Consider the following 16817-nt stretch of genomic DNA (forward strand, 5'->3'; position numbering starts at 1 on the left):
TTGCTGTGAGAGCAGCTTCTGCAGGTGAAGGTGTTTTATCCAGGAGGCCCAGCTACAGGCATCTCCTGCCTTGGAAACAAGTCAGCGCCCACCAAAATGCCAGGGATGAGATTTACTCTCAGCCATTTAGGGAGGGACAAGGCAGGTATCCCTGTTCTGAAAATGAGTAAGCTGAAGCTTCGAGAAGGACACAAATGAGACAGGGTGTCAGGACTCAAATCCAGGCAGTCTGATGCCGCACGCTCAGAACCTTTCGCCTATATTAACTTTTAACACATAAAAATGGGGTCTGACCCTAGCCGCTTTGACTCAGTGGATAGAGTGTCAGGCTGTGAACTGAAGGGTCCCAGGTTTGATTCCGGTCAAGGGCACGTACCTCGGTCACAGGCTCCTCCCCTGCCTGAGCCCTGGGCCCTGCGTGCAGGAGGCAACCAAGCAATGTGTTTCTCTCACATTGATATTTCTCTTTGTCTTTCTCCCTCTCTCTCTTCCACTCTCTCTGAAAATCAGTGGGAAAATATCCTTGGGTGAGGATTAAAAAAAATAATGAATAAAGTGGCTATTCTGCCTCTAGATTTCTTAAAAACCTACAATGACTACAATATACTCCAAATATTTTTAAAAATAAATAAAATTAAATTAAAATGGGGTCTGGAAAATGGAACAAATCGATGTTTCTCTCTCTCTCTCTCTCTCTCTCTCTCTCTGTTTCTTCCTCTCTCTAAAATCAATCAATAAAAAATTTTTAAAAAGAAAGGAAAAGGATGTGTCCAGTACATTTATTACCCATCTTTATTTTTTGAAATCACTGCTATACCTCAAGTGATGCAAGGAATTTGTGTTCATTGGAAGGAGGAGGAGAAGGAGGAGGAGGAGAAGGAGGAAGAGATAGAGGAGGAGGAGGAGGAAGAGGAGGAGGAGGAGGAGGAGAAGGAGGAAGAGATGGAGGAGGAGGAGGAGGAGGAGGAAGAAGAGACGGAGGAGGAGGAAGAGGAGGAGGAGGAGGAGGAGAGGAGGAGGAGGGGGGAGGGGGAGGAAGAAAGCAGAGGAAGAGAAGATAAAAAATAAGGGGGGAATACAGAAGAAGCAGGAAGGAGAATCTGGTGCATTCCCACTATCCACAGACCATGCATTCTCATGTGAGCGAAACAAGAGGCTGTGCAGTAAACCCGACAAGCTCAGGGGGGCTGACAGCAATCCTTACAAACTCAGGGACCGAAAGTAACCACACACGATAATCTAATCATAAATTCCTAACTGGGCCCGTCATGGCGAGGAGTCACGTCCCAGGCCTGTCGCTGCCTTAGCCAAGCTCAATCTTGACCTTAAGTGAGCCCTGTCCATTTGTTCTGATGCATCTAGAATAACATACCTTTGAAATGTCAGAGTAATTTTCTTTTCCAGACCCCTCAGAAGCACAACCACAGGCACCAGGCACCAGACCAAGAAACTCCTCCTTGTTATCTTGTGGCCCGCATACCATCCCTTGTACCATAATGTGGTTAACTACCCTGCATCCAAGGTAAAGAAAGCATGTATCTCTCCTTCTGGCTTTTTATCCAATCCTAGAGAGTTCTCCGCTTTACTTTCTCCCCGATCCTTAATCTACCACTAATAGATTTCATGTAACTTTCCTTACATTTTCTCCTTCGATTCTAAATGCATAAAATAAGCTGCAAGACTGTCATTTCCCAGCATGTCCTCAAATCTTGGCTCAGATAAATTCTTATAAAGCTTTCTACAAGTTTGGATGGTCTTTCATCAACATTCAACGGGGGCAATTAGCCCTTAAGGACACAAAAATTGGTCCTCAGGAGGAAAAAATTTACCTTTTATGTATATAAAGCACAGCTATCCATCCATACAATACATAAACAGATAAATATACAGCATATCTGTAATATTAAAATTTCAATGGGTAAACAAAATTAGGGAGAAAACAGTTTAAAAAGTCTCCAGGGGTGGTAGAGTAATAATGTCTTTTTAAGTTGAGAAACATTGCCCATAGGTACCTATTCTAACATATTGGTAGCTATCTGCACAAATTTTTCTAGCATGCTATGTTTTCTTTCACCAAAAATGGCATTATGTGTACATGTTATACTTTTCCATGTCACTAAGCATTATTCATAACTAGAGGCCCGGTGCACGGAATTCATGCACTCGGGAGGCAGGGGAGTCCCTCAGCCCAGCCTGTGCCCTCTCACAATCTGAGAGCCCGTGATCGATCGCCCCAAGAGGTAGGCCCCTCCCACCCAGCCGGGGCTCCACGACGAATTGCTCCTGCAGAGGGAGGCCCCACTCACCTGCCACAGCACTGCTGCAGGGTAGCCTGGGCCTCCCTCTTTGGGGCAATCGTGGAGCCCCCTGATTGATCGACTGCCCCACCAGCCAGGGGCCTGGGCCCCCCTCTGCAGGGCAATCATGGGGCGATGGCCGGGCCCCTGACCAATTGCATCGCACCCGCCTTGGCTGGCCTGGTGCCAGTGGGTGTCATAGCGTGGTCACCCTGAAGGTCGCCCGGGCGGTTGTTCTGCTGTTCAGTTGTTTGGTCGATTTGCATATTACACTTTTATTTTTATAGCTAACCTTTTATACCATTAACAAAGCATCTTGCATACAGTAACTCATATGATATTTACAAAAACAGTGTAGAGATAGACATTTTTATTATTACATCCATTTTACAGCTGAAGAAACGGAGGTGCAGAAACTTGCCTCAAAGTCTCTTAGGCCAGTGGTTGGCAAACTGCAGCTCGAGAGCTACATGCGGCTCTTTGGCCCCTTGAGTTTTTAGCAAAGGCCAGCTTAGGAGTGCCCTAATTAAGTTAATAACAATGTACCTACCTATATAGTTTAAGTTTAAAAAATTTGGCTCTCAAAAGAAATTTCAATCGTTGTACTGTTGATATTTGGCTCTGTTGACTAATGAGTTTGCCAACCACTGTCTTAGGCAATATAAATAGCAGAGCCAAGACTTGAATCCATTTCTTAAGATCATTGGGTTGATCTTGCTTTTTTAGCCCCCCTAGCCTCTTGAGTAGGAAGCTTAGTTCATTTATTTTAAATCTAATTTAGTTTCCTAGTAAACGCAATACGTTTTCCTCAGGTATCACTTGGGCTTCATCCCAAGATGTGTATAGTTTCTCCATCAGAGAGACACACGATCCTCCCTGCATTTGTAAACCTGTTACCAGGTTTCAATGAGATATTAAGGGAAAGGACTTCATTAAGCCTGAAGAGCTTTCCTTTTCATGTGAACTTGTAGCTTCTTAGATGATATTGACTACCCGTCCCTAAACAGGCCTTCGAAAGACGTCTGGCCCTTGGTCTGGCATCAGAAGGCTGTACAAGGTATGCCCTCCCAGGTGAATGCCTTTACCTTTCCCTTGTTCTAGACCCCATGCCCAATCCCACACTTGGGGTCCTGTTCACAGCACGAATGTGGTGGGCATTGAAGGACTAACTGTTCATTTAATTCAGCAGCAGGCAACCGGCAGCAAATAGGCCTTGAGAAGAAATGACAATAAGAAACCCTGGTCTTGTTTCTGCCATGAATTCTATTATATTTTTTTGTTTTAATTTTTTTTGAAAAGGAGAAGATGGAAAATTTCTGTCCAGCTCAAGCCCTGCTAGCCATAACGTAGAAAGAGAGCGTGTGTTTGCAGGCAGGCACTTGGGTACCAGCAGCTGAGGCTCTGCACAGAGCCCGCCTGGCCTTCTGGAACCCTGCATTCCACGTGTAATCTGACCCTTTCTTGATAAATCACAGCAGGCTTCTTCCACCGTGGCTATGCCTGGAGGTGGTCTGGTGTCTTCTCAGAGCCCTTTCCCATCACCTTCACTGCAGGCCACTCTCTGAGCCAGTGTAGGCCAGTTCAGGCGCTGCTCTTCCAGTGAGAGTAGTGCAGGAAAACATTCTGCTGTCTTGTAAAACTTGTTCAGCTGAGAACTTGGCTACAAGGGTTGCTATGGCAACTTGAGCAGATGATTAGGGAGAAAGCTGTGTTTCCTGTTGGAGTGTGGGGTGTGGGCTTGTGTGTGCACATGGGTGTGTGTAGCACGGAGAAAAAGAATGACATTCCTACTAAGAAATCCACAGAAGGCCCCGGGATTACCCCATAAGCCATGTCCGTTGTTCCCAGTTGAGTGGACCCCGGATGCCATTGCAGTTGCAATTTCAAGACAGCATGAAGCCAATCCTGTTCAAATTGTGTAGGCTAGATCTGTGCTTGTGGAAATCTTCCCCTCAAGTGTGTTTCCAGCACATTTTATTAGAGTGTAGTTTCTTCATAGTCTCTCACATCAATGGGCCTTCAGGTATCTACAGACGGATGGACACCGTGCCTGTCAACCTGGAAACGCTCTTCATGGCAGGTGACAGGTATGGTCTGACTGCTTATGAGAACTGGATGCACCTTTGAATGTGAATTTACTGGCACTTGAACTTTTTAAAATTAAGTCTAGATTTTCTACAAGGTGTATCATCAGAATTACAGATTTACATTTTTAAGTATTTGTATTTGTTTTTATTGATTCTAGCGAGAGGAAGGCAGAGGGAGGGAGGGAGGGAGGGAGAGAAACATCGATGAGAGAGAAACATCCATCGGCTGCCTCCTACTGGGGATCGACCTCGCAACCAGGGCATGTGCCCTGACTGTGAATCCAACCGTGACCTGGTTCATAGGTAGATGCTCAACCACTGAGCCACACCGGCCAGGCATGAATCACAGATTTTGACTCATGTCGTGCACTCAGAATTTGTAAGAATTTTTGCACTCTCAGTACCTTTGTATGTAACTCAGAGTTTTATACACTTTGAGTGTATTTCCTTAACAAAATATTTTAAACTTTCAGGGATAAAACATCTGAATCACATGTAACTGAAAAAATGTGGCAGTGTTAACATCAGACTTTTTAGAGACAAAACTCTGCACAGATCCCTCTCCTCTCAGACATTAAGTACAAGAGATTTGCTCGGTGCTTCTAATGTATCCAGCTCTGTTCTAAGTGTTTTTTATGTTCTTATTCATTGAATCCTAACAATAACAACACAAAGCAGATATTACTATTATCTCTATCTTACAGAAAAGGAAATGCAGACACAGAGAGAAGCCACAGGGCAGTAAAGGTGAGACGGGGATGCACATTGGGTGATCTGGCTTCACCGCCCTGTCCTCCCCAGACCAGGGATCTGCCCTGAGGTGGGGCAGGAGATGGAGATCCCTGCTCAGAGCCCACCCCAGCACTTTTCTCTATTGCTCCCCCTCCAGCCCTCTGACGCTCCCCTCCTCAGCCCTCCTACGGATCTGACTTCCTTTGGGGTAAGACAACCAATTCTTCCATCATCCTGTACTCCTTCAGAAGCTATTGTTTAGGGTCTAAACTTTGGCCTTCTGTTGTTCTGGCAGTCTAGAATTTTGAAGGTCTTATCTCTCAAAGTTACTGCCTCTGCCATGAGCTTCAAAAGTCTGTTTCAAAACCCAAAGCTGAGCACTGGCTCATTCCTACCCCCATGTCTCAGTCTGCTCCCGAGGAGCTAAGTCTCAGCCTCATGGGCTAATTATAGCAGAGGAAGGACTGTAGATTAAAATGAATTAGTAAGAATGAAGATACTTGGATTAAAATTTCAAAATATTATTCCTCTAAATGTTGAATCTGGGAATAAAAATATTATTAATTGCATTTATGGGAATTACATGAATAAGTAAACAGAATGTGTTAATATTTTAGCTATTCAGATTTGCTACAATGGCATATGTTATAAGTAAAGCTAACAGATCTATCAGCCCTTGTCAGAGTGCTCTCTCTCAACATCCAATCTTCCTTTTAGATCAAAATCATCCCAATTTTCAGCCACAGCATTCCTGAGCTAGGTGTGGCCATTTGACCAAATTCTGGTTCAAAGCACTTCTATTTACTGGCCGTAGGAGCTTGAACTGGTCATAGAGTCTCAATCACAGAACAAAAACACCAGAAAGAACCATGGAGATAGGCCATCTAAGGCAGGGGACGGAAGAAAGAACAGAACTGTGAAGTAAGGTCCCAGGCTCCCCATGAGCCACGGAAAAGGCTGGATCTTGAACCCAGTCATCTGCTGGCTATAGAAAGTCTTTGACATGACTCCACAATTCCCTCCCCTTCTCTTCCCTAAGTTTCAGCTTTTTCTTCTGCAATGTAAGGATATTAAGAGCACATACACTGAGTGGCCAGATTATGATGATCTCTGAAAGCATAATAATCTGGCCACTCAGTGTATATCCTATATAATAAAAGGCTAATATGCAAATTGTCCCCTCGACCAGGAGTTCGACCAGCAGGCAGGCCAGCCAACCACCCATGTCCCCTCCCCTTGGCCAGGCTGGCCGGACCCCACCCATGAACGAATTCATGCACCAGGCCTCTAATACACACACACACACACAGAGTGGCCAGATTATTATGCGTTCAGAGATCATAATAATCTGTCCACTCAGTGTATGTAGTGGACAGAGTGAATGTTCACCCCCACCAATTCTATTCCACTCCTCCCCCATTGAGTAGTGGAAATGTGATTTGAAAAATTGGCCCTTACTCCAAAGGCAGACCTTGATTAGTCTCGGCCAATTGTAATAACTTCATTCCCCCTGCAACTGATTGAGTCCCTTGGCATTCTCTGTGTACACTGTTATTGGATAAGGCATGGACACGTGACCTAGGTTGGACCAATAAGAATTAAGGAGAGATATTTGCTTATTGGAAAAGAAGAAGGGCCTTCTTCCCCTCCTCTTCCCTCTCCTCCTCCTCTTCTCTCTCCTTCTCTTCTCCTTCCTTTCTCCAAACATAAAGGTGTTCTCCTAGAGTGCTGATTGAGATCAGTAACCATCCTACAACCTAACTTATTATTGTCCTGAGTTGTGAGCTGAAATAAGGCAACACAAGCACTTAGCAGTCTGTCCACAACTTTCCTGATTCATAAGGAAATTACTACATGGTTCCATTCTATTCCATCTTGGTCAAGGTGTAAGAATACCTTTACAGCCCATTCCATGCAAATAGTTCATGTTCCCAAACGTCTGTTCAGAGGGGCATCAGGGGGTCCTGGTGGATTATCTTCCAGCTACAGGTGAGTGGGAGAAGTGGGTACATCTCTCTTCTACCTCATTTCTCATCCTGAAGACAGAAGGACCTTCTTCTCTCCCTCACTCTGAGCATTCATGGTCCTCTGTACTCTCCTTCCCAGTTGGCCTCTTCCTCCCCAGCACACCAGCCCCAGTAGTACCTGGTTTGGGAGAGCAGCACGCATCCCGTTAGTCGCTGTGGACTGAAGCTTCCTTAAGTCTTTGGTTCTGCCTCATTAGGGAAGTAAAGAGTAGCTTTTAGGGTACCTATGAGAGAAAAGGAGGGGCAGGAAAAAGATAATAGGTCACATAAAGATAGATTCTCCACCCTTTTGAGAAACCAATGCATTCACCCATTTGAAGCATCTAATCAAAGCATCTGGGTCATCACAAGGACCCAAGTCATAACAGCCATTGCTATTAGTAATGGATTCATTGTAAACATGGCCCCAGTCCTGCACCTCTGCTCATAGCTTTGCTTCTTTGCAATGTGACTTTGCAGCTCCTCCCATCAAGACACGGAGACTACCTCCCTCCCCGCCAACCCCCCCTACCCCGAATCTGGGCCAGTTTGTGATTTGCTCTGGCCAATAAGATGTGGAGAAAGGGATGGAGAGCCAGAGCTGAATGAGACCTACGGTGGCCTCGTGTGCTTTCCTCTCCTTCTTAGAACCCAGCCTCGCCACCATGAAAACAAGCCAGAGTATGGGAGGTCATGTGGAGGACAGACAAGCCAACCCAGGGGCTGAAAGTGCCCCAGTGAGCCCAGCTAATATCAACAGAACATGGGCAAGATTAGCAGAACTGCCCCGCCAGTCCACAGACTCACAACCTGGGCTGAATGTTTACTGTTGTATACCACTGAGGTTTTCCTGATTGTTTTTTCATGCAATAAACTTGTAGCAATAGCAAACTGATGTGTTGCTTTGGGTGTTTTTTTACTATTATTATTCTTTTAAACAGGCAGCGGGCTGAAGAAGAAAGAGAAATTCTGTGGGCAGGCTGGCTAACAGCTGCTCAGGCAGACAGAGCCCTCTGGTCAAGTAGGTCATGGATGGGAGAGATGGAGACGGTAGAAGCAGGAAGGAGAAGACAGCACCTTCTGAATTTTGCAACTGTGGCCTTTCCATACGTCAGTGGTCTTCCAATTTTGCTAACATGCACATCTCCAAAAGAATTTTGAAGAACCAATGCACCCCATTGCATATTTTTAAGTGCACATGTAAACGTTTACATCCTAAGTTTAGGAATTGCAAGGGATATAATTTTCTGCAAATGTTGACATTGAAACATGAAACTATTAGTCTTTTAAAATATTAAAGGGAATCTGGAGCGCATAATAATTTCATGTTCACCACCTAATTTAAAATATATGCATAAGCTCTTCTGCACTTTTGAGAAATTTTACTTCTTTCATTTTTCTCCTTGAATTCATATTTCTTTTCTACTTCCTTCACAAACCTTGAATATAATTTAACATACTTCTAAAATTTGAAAATCTTTTATTGATCACCCCATTATACATTTAAAATATATTAAATATATATTTTAGTACATTAAGAAATGTATTTTATTCTTGTGACCTTGAGCCTCTCTGGGTTTAAAAAAAAAAATTGCTTCTGAAATATCACACAACCGACCAAAACTGCAAAAAAAACTGCCAAATTTGATAACTTTTTAAACATAAAATGTTAAATATAATTGGAAATGCATCTCCTAATGAGATGAAATACGGTCTCACTTTTCATATGCATTTAATGAAATAGAAAAGTCCATTCTGCTGAAAATTAATCAGTCTAGAAGCTACAATAATATTATTCTTGTTAACAGGAGGTAGAAAAGATTAAATGGTTTATATGGTAAAATAAAATGAGCATTAGCCATCACTGAATTATTTCGTGATATGATTTCATAAAGAGGATTTTAAGTCATCTTACTGAATAGCATACACGGCATCCAAAACAAGTCACCTAAGATTTTTATCTGTGGCTCATACTGGATGTGTCTTGAGAATTGTGGCTGTCTGGGCAAACCTTCCGCTGTATTTAAATGGGCCGGTGTCCGGAGCTCCATCCTTGGGCTGTGCGAGGCTGCTCTTCCTTCCCGCTGAAGACCTGGCCTGGGCTTAGCACTGAGCATAGTTGAAAAGTATTGCTTACATTGAAATACCTTTTTAAAAGCTGACTTCTTTTTCCTTTAGCACTCACTGCTTCTGACGAATGCTCTCTTTGCTTTGTTGTCATTGGACTCTGTGTCAAGAAGGAAAATTATCTTGGCTCCCACCACTCAGACCGCCATATGTCCGGATTCAGAACATCCTGACGTGTCAAAATGCTGTTTCTTATAGACCGTCGTTTCCCTTCACATAAGATGTATGAGATGGGGAAATATGGGCGTTCACAGGGCAGTGGAATCCTGAGGAAGCAGCAAAGGACTCCTCCCCTTCTCTCCATTCTCCCTGAGGTTTTCAGGTCTGATGGAAGGGGAGTGAAGGGTATGCTTTTATTTTTTTTTAAATAATAAAGTAGGAGAACCAATTTTGTAAATTCAGATGTATTCTTATGCAAATCAAACCAGAAAATTGCGTGTATGGAAATTAAGGATCTAAAAAATGATTTCTTTCAAACAGCCTGAGCACCTGCTCAGTGGCCCCTGGAACTCTTCCAAAGGCCCCTGGGGGCTCACTCACTAGGTGCTTTCCTGTCTACACAAAGGCTCCTGCATCCATTGTCTCCCGGACCCCACAATGGGCTGAAGGGAAGAAAGAGGGCTCACATATCCAGTTTATTGAGGTGGAGACAGAAGCTGGGGGGAAGCGGGGGAGAGGCATTAGGTGACTGTCCCAGACCCATGTATGCAGTTGGGACAGTACCAGAATCCCAAATGCAGCACTGAGACCTCTCAGCCCTTAGATGGGGACCTGTCCAGGATGCTTTAATGTGTTGGCTGAGTGTCCTCTGTTGCCAGCCACTGAGCCCGCCTGGGAGATGGAGGGTGACGGGGGAGGGTGTCTAGAGCAGGGGTGGGCAAACTTTTTGACTCGAGGGCCAAAATGGGTTCTTAAACTGGACCGGAGGGCCGGAACAAAAGCATGGATGGAGTGTTTGTGTGAACTAATATAAATTCAAAGTAAAGGAGCGGAGGGGAGAGCAAGAGAACCGGATAGAACAGCCGGATCCGGCCCGCGGGCCGTAGTTTGCCCAAGGCTGGTCTAGAGTGCCTGCCTCCATGAGGCTCCAGACAAAGCTGAAATAATATTGGTAAGCTATTCATAAAGAAATCCTATCTAATAAGAGGGAATGTTCTAATTGATCCTCACGCCATCACAAATTTGGTGGCACCCACAGCCAATAAGGAGGGAATATGCTAATTGACTGCCACGCCCTCAGAGATGACGGCACCCACAGCCACAAGATAGTGGCGCCCAGTCCCCTCAGCCCTGCCGGGGCACCTGCCTCCGGAGTCCCCCAGTCCCCTCGGCCCCCCAGCTGCCCAGGGCCATCCCAAGGTGCAGGCAAGCTTTGGATGGTGGCTGCACAGCCACCCAAGGCCGGCCCAAGGTGCAGGCAAGCCTCGGATGGCAGCTGCCCAGGGCCGCCCAAGGCTCAGGTAACCAGGGCCAGCTGAGGCAGCAGCAGAGGTGTGATGGGGCGTCGCCTTCCCCTGATCACCGGGTCGCCTCCCGCCCCTGAGGGCTTCCAGACTATGAGAAGGGGCAGGCCAGGCTGAGGGACGCCCCCCTCCAGTGCATGAATTTTCATGCACCAGGCCTCTAGTATATCTATATTAATTGATTGTTCGATAGATAAATTGATAGACAGGGACAGAGAGAGGAAAAAAAAATAAGTAATTATATAATTCTTGTTAGAACTAGAAAGAGACAAATGTAAATTTTCAGCATAAGAAAAAAGAGGGTCAAATGATCTTTCAGAGTCTTGTTTCTTCACAAACAACTTAAAATCAATATCCCAAAAGGCAGCTTTCGGGTGGCACCGCTTTGGTCCCCTTCACTTGTCTTGGTGCACATGGGCTGATCTCCCCCTACAGGGGTTGTACTGCTGTTTGGCTCTCACTGGCAATGTACGAAACTGCCCACTTACCCACGTCAATAGACGTGCTATCAGACTTTTATATGATCACCAATCTGAACAGTTAAAAAGCGGCATCTTAGCATGGTTTTAATTTTCAGCATTTTTTTATCTTAAGACTGGAAAATACCATATGCTTGCTAAGCTGGAGGGAGGGGACCCAGGCTGTCAGCCATACCTGGGCCACGTGAAGAAGGCCAGATTGAGAGATGGTCAATCGCAGGCAGAGAGAAGCAAAATTGAGAGACAGAAAAGGGGTGGATCCCTGGCTCAGACACCCACCCCCAAAACACACACACACACACAGACACTAAACTCCATTAGCCAGTGAGTTAGTCCCCTCATTGGATTTAAGCTAGTTCAAACTGGGGTTCTGTTGACCCCATCCAGACTGAGGGTGCTCAAACAGCCCCTTCGGCTGCTCTGATCTGGCTGCCAGGTGGACCTGCCAGCTGCCTGGCCAGGAACCAGCACATGCTGTAGGTACAGCACAGCCACTGTGGAAGGGCTTGGCGGTCTCTAATACAGTGAACAGATACCTACCGCATGGCACCCCGATTCCACCCCAAGGTATGTGCCCTGGGGAAATGACTGCATGTGTCCCCAAGAAGACATAGCTGCTCTGATCATAGTAAACAAACCCTGCACATTATCCAAATGCCCATTAACAAGAAAATGAAAAGAGAGAAGGAAAAAACTGAGGTATTTCTTCTGATGAAATACCACTCAGCAGTAAAAAGGAATAAACTGCAATATAGAAGGAGCTCATGGACATGACGTCTAGCAGAAGCCAGGCATAAAAGACTCTATTTCATGTTTCCATTTCCTTGAAGTTCAGAACAGACAAAACTAACCTACAGTGATGAGGTCAGAATGCCTGTTACCCCTGCAGCGGGCATTTCCTGGAAGGAGGCATGAAGGCACTTTCTGGGGTAATAAAATATCCCATATCTTGATTGGCATGGTAGTTACATTGGGTGTTTGCAATTGTCAAAATTCAGTAAGGTTTACTTTTTTTTTTTAAATATATTTTATTTACTTCAGAGAGGATGGGAGAGGGAGAGAGAGGTAGAAACATCAATGATGAGAGAGAATCATTGATTGGCTGCCTTCTGCATGACACACTGGGGATCGAGCCCGCAACCCTGGGCTTATGGCTTGACCAGGTATCGAACCGTGACCTCTTGGTTCATAGGTCGATGTTCAACCACTGAGCCATGTCGGCCGGGCCTCAAGATTTACATTTTTAAATTATAACTAAAAAAAAATTAAAAAATAAAAGAACGCTCTCAACAACAACATAAACCACGGTAGGGGACAGAAGCAGAAAGTTTGTGGGATCACTTCCACCAGCGCCAGGTGACCCTGGATCTGTCCTGGTTGGGGTGACAGCTCCTGTGGGCAGGAGGAGAGGTCTCCATTCTCAGCAGTTGCACTTTGCTGTGGTCCCCCAGGTCTCCGTGCACATCCCTCAGAGGCAGCCTCAATCTGCCACTCTGCTGCTCATGTATTTTCCCACACCTTCCCGACACTGGAGGGCCTGAAGGTGGGGCTGGTGTCCAGGGAGCCCACACTCCGGGTCAGACAGACCACGTCCCCATCCGGGCTGATCCTCTGAGCCCGCGTGAAGGGGATGATAAGGGCTGCCTTGCAGGGTCATTCTGGTAATTCCAGGTGTCAGGGTAGGAGGTCAGACACCATCCGTTCAGCACGCATGAGGCTGTTTTCTCATTTGGAGCAGGAGCCGCGCTGACTGAGCGGGAGGCCTTGGCTTGCAGGGGAGAGGGGCTGAGCCGAGGAAGGGAGTGTGGTGCGCACCACGCGGAGTCCTTGAACATTATACTCCAGGATTAAGTGAGAGCTCCGCAGCAGAATTCATTGCGATTGGCTCCCACCCCCTTCCAGCAATTAGAGGGTCGTTTGGGATAGGAGATTTGTGTCGGAAGCCTCATTCACACCTCCCTGCAAACGCCTTTCATCCCTCTCCAACCTTCTAGGAAAGCTGTGGGGGGCACATCCAGGAGAGCTCGGGGGAAGGGAAGGCTGGGTGGAGGGGGGATTTTGACCAGGATGACAGCACGGAGGGGCTGGAAGGGTCAAAGGAGAAGGAAGGAGTGTTGAGAGGTCCCTGCAGGCTCTGAGGAAGCAGCAGAGACCAGGGTGGACGGCATTGCACGGGACCATCGCTAGGAGCCCCTTGTGGCCAGTGAACACTTGAAATGTGGCCAGTACGACAGAGAGACGCTACTTTTAATATTATTTCATTTTAATTAAAGTGAAAACTGAAAATCGGAAGAAAGATAAAAATATTTTCCATTGAACACAACTTTATTTTTATGTTATTACATACTTGGGATTAAGAAAATTGCTAAAAATATTTTTTTCACCTGGTTATGTTTTAATATGTCTTATTGATTTCTTGTTTTTAATGTGGCTACTAGAACATTCAAAATTACATAACAGGCTTGTATATGTTTCCACTGATCAGTGATGTCCTAAGAAGTTCAGTTCTGGCCCCTTGCAGCAGGCAGGGTTGGGCTGAGCGCCCTGGTGGTCATTCATCTGTGCGCATCACACTGGCGATATTCACATCAATTCACTGAAAAATAAACAGATAAACAGGGGCCCTGGCACCAGCTTCTCCCTGGGATGCCGCTGCCCAGGCACAGGCCCCAGTGGAGAGAGGTGTGAGTGAGTCACCTCTGTCGTGACGGCTCAGCACGCAATTCTAAGGTCCTAGGGAGTAAAGGTCGGAGCTCCTGAAAGACTCTGCATGATAGGCTCAACACGCCCAGCTGGAATGGACCTGGACCGGGGGAAGGGCTCCCGAGAGAACCTGTCAAAAGCTACCCAGTAAGGGACCCAGGGGCTGACTGAGGAGGAGGCTGAGAGATACTTAGTGAATCAACCAGGAAATGACTTCCTAAAGGTTTCAAGGGGACCAGGCAACTGGAAAATGTCCAAAAGGTACAACTGGGCAATAAGTTGGGACATCCCAATCAGAATCCTTTCTGAACCTGGTGTGAGTTGTCCTTGGCTGGCTGCCTGCTCTACACTGCCCCCTCCAGGGAAGTCCCATATGGCTTAGAAACTGGAAGCTGGGTACCCTTCGTGGGTTGGGAACATCAATTAGGTAAACTCCTCTTAGGAAGTTTCTTCCTTGTTCCACAGATCAATAGGTCCTAGATGCTCCAAGTTCGTGGTTTTGAGTGGCGCAGAAGCCAAACCTGCCTCTCAAGGTCCCTGAATCCATTAAAGCATTTAGGCTGAGAGCTGTCCAATCCTGGCTTCCTCGGGCACCATGTTTCAGGGTAAGACTGCACAGCCAAGGTGACCAAGCATCCACGGAAACAAGGTCATCACCCTCAGTAGTCCTCTCTCCGCCCTAGAAAATGTGAGTGTGGAAGTCCAGAGGGGCCGGAGATGGTCCCCTGATCCTGGTCATGGGCTCACATGGGGTCCTCAGCTGGGGACAACGGCAGACAGACTTTTCAGCCTATCACACCCGGCATCACGGACACAATGTGGCCTAGTGGCAGCAATTGGGGCCAATGGTGCAGCCCAGAACCAACTCACAGGTGCCGTGATGGCAGGAAATGAACCAAAGGGTAGGGTTCACCATACCATCCCAGCTTGCCTGGGAGTGGGAGGTTCCCCGGGACACAGAACTTTGTATGTCGAAACCAGGAAAGTGATGAGCTGACCATCGTACCAATGGATGAGGGTGGGTGTTTTTCCCTAAGAGTCTCCAGCCACAGAATAGTAATGCACCTGAGGCAGAGAATAGAGGAAGAGAAGGTCCTGAGGGAAGAGAAGTCCTGGAGGGAAAAGGCTCACATACAAAATACAGCATCTTCTCTAAGATGAATTTCCATTTTAAGAAAAGGGTGTTAGGAATTAATTTAAGACTTCCTTAATGGGTTGAAGATGGCAGAAAATAGTCAAGATTATAGTCCCCAGCTTCTAAGCCAAAATCAGGAGACCATCTCAGAAAGAGTGAACTGGAAACTCCCCAAAGTTAAGTGGAGATCAGGGTAGTCTACGGTCTCCTATGACTGAGGGATGTCCTTGGAGCAGATGTTGAGTCCATTAAAACTCAAATTGGAGAAAAAGCCACAGGGTCAGCCTTGGGGCCATTCCAATGACAGGTCCTTTGTCTCAGCGTGGCTTCTAAAAGTCTCACAGTTGGTTAGAGTATCAGCCCCATAGGCCAAGGTTGAAGGTATGATCCCTAGTCAGGCCACATACAAGAATCAACCAATGAATGCCTAAATAAGTGGAACAACAAATCAACGTTTCTCTCTCTCTCTCTCTCAAATCAATAAATAAAAATTTAAGAAAAATAAAAGTCTCACAGTTTCAAGCCCAAAGCATTTGTATATACACCCAATCTCAGATTTCTTCATTTTTACCTAAAAAGGTATTCTATTTTAAAATACATATTTTTCATAAAACTCACTTGAAAATAAAATACAAAACACACTATAATGTAGTTCAAGGTCTTGTCAAGATTAGAAAGTCCAGTAATCACCTGACCCCAGGACCTGATTGAAGTTATCATTCCCATGATCCCTTACTTTCCCCAATCACCTCTATACAGCTGTAGGGGGCAGGTGGTGGTCTACAGGCCTGTGAGAGCCGGAGCTTCCCACGTCACAGAAGCAGGATGGGACCTTCTCTGCAGAAATCCCATGGAAATAATAACAGCATTGACCTATTTACTGAGGATGCACCACCTATGCCTAGCCTTGACATGTAACTTAACCCCAAGTCTCAGATCTCAGATAGTACGTGAAGATAGAACAATACCTGCCTACTAGAGTTGTCCCGAAGATTGAAATGAACAAGGAAAGTGCTTTATGCCAGGAAAGAGTTCTACTCCATGCCAGGAGCCGGGCACAGTTGCTACATGGACTTAGTGTCCAGAGAACTCCTTGGGGGACAGTAAGACCTCAAATCCCCATCAATGCTAAATGGTAGGGTCAACAATGCCAACTCCCTCTTCAGGACCCTTACCTAGAAGAGGGGCTATGCCCACAGTCCTGGTGGGAATTGCTTTCGGGTGAGCTGATGGTGGCTGGGAAGGCCCCACTGCCCAGCAGTGAGGGCAGTGGGAATGGTTTGGCAGAAGCTCAGGGGCTGGGCCCCTGGAGCATGGGAATCAGTGACCAAAATGAGGCCAACACTCCAGGGGCAGGGGTAGAACCACATTATACTAAAAAGAGTGTTTTGACATGGTTAGTAGACATAAATACGAAAGCCAAAACTACAAAGATTCTAGAGGAAACAACAGTTTATCTTTTTGATTTGACACTTATGACCTTGGGTAAGCAAAAATGTCTTAAACGGGTAAAAAAAAAAAAAAAGTAAGTATACTAAGCATTCACAAGCTAGGAAAAGAACAAAATAAAGCTAGCCCATATGCAATAAATTAATATTGATGCAGCAATTAATAAATTAAAAACAACCAAAATCAGTAGTAGCCTTGCTTTATAAATAAACTGGTGGTTATTTTAATATGCTAATACAGTTCCAATGACAAAGCAGAAGGGGAGGGTGATGCATGGTTGGTGAAAATCCATGAGCTCTGGTCCTAGCCCTGGCCACACTGCCACCCTCCTGCCCTGCC

This window comes from Plecotus auritus (assembly GCF_963455305.1).
Source record: "Plecotus auritus genome assembly, chromosome: 6".
In the NCBI taxonomy this organism is placed as follows: domain Eukaryota; kingdom Metazoa; phylum Chordata; class Mammalia; order Chiroptera; family Vespertilionidae; genus Plecotus; species Plecotus auritus.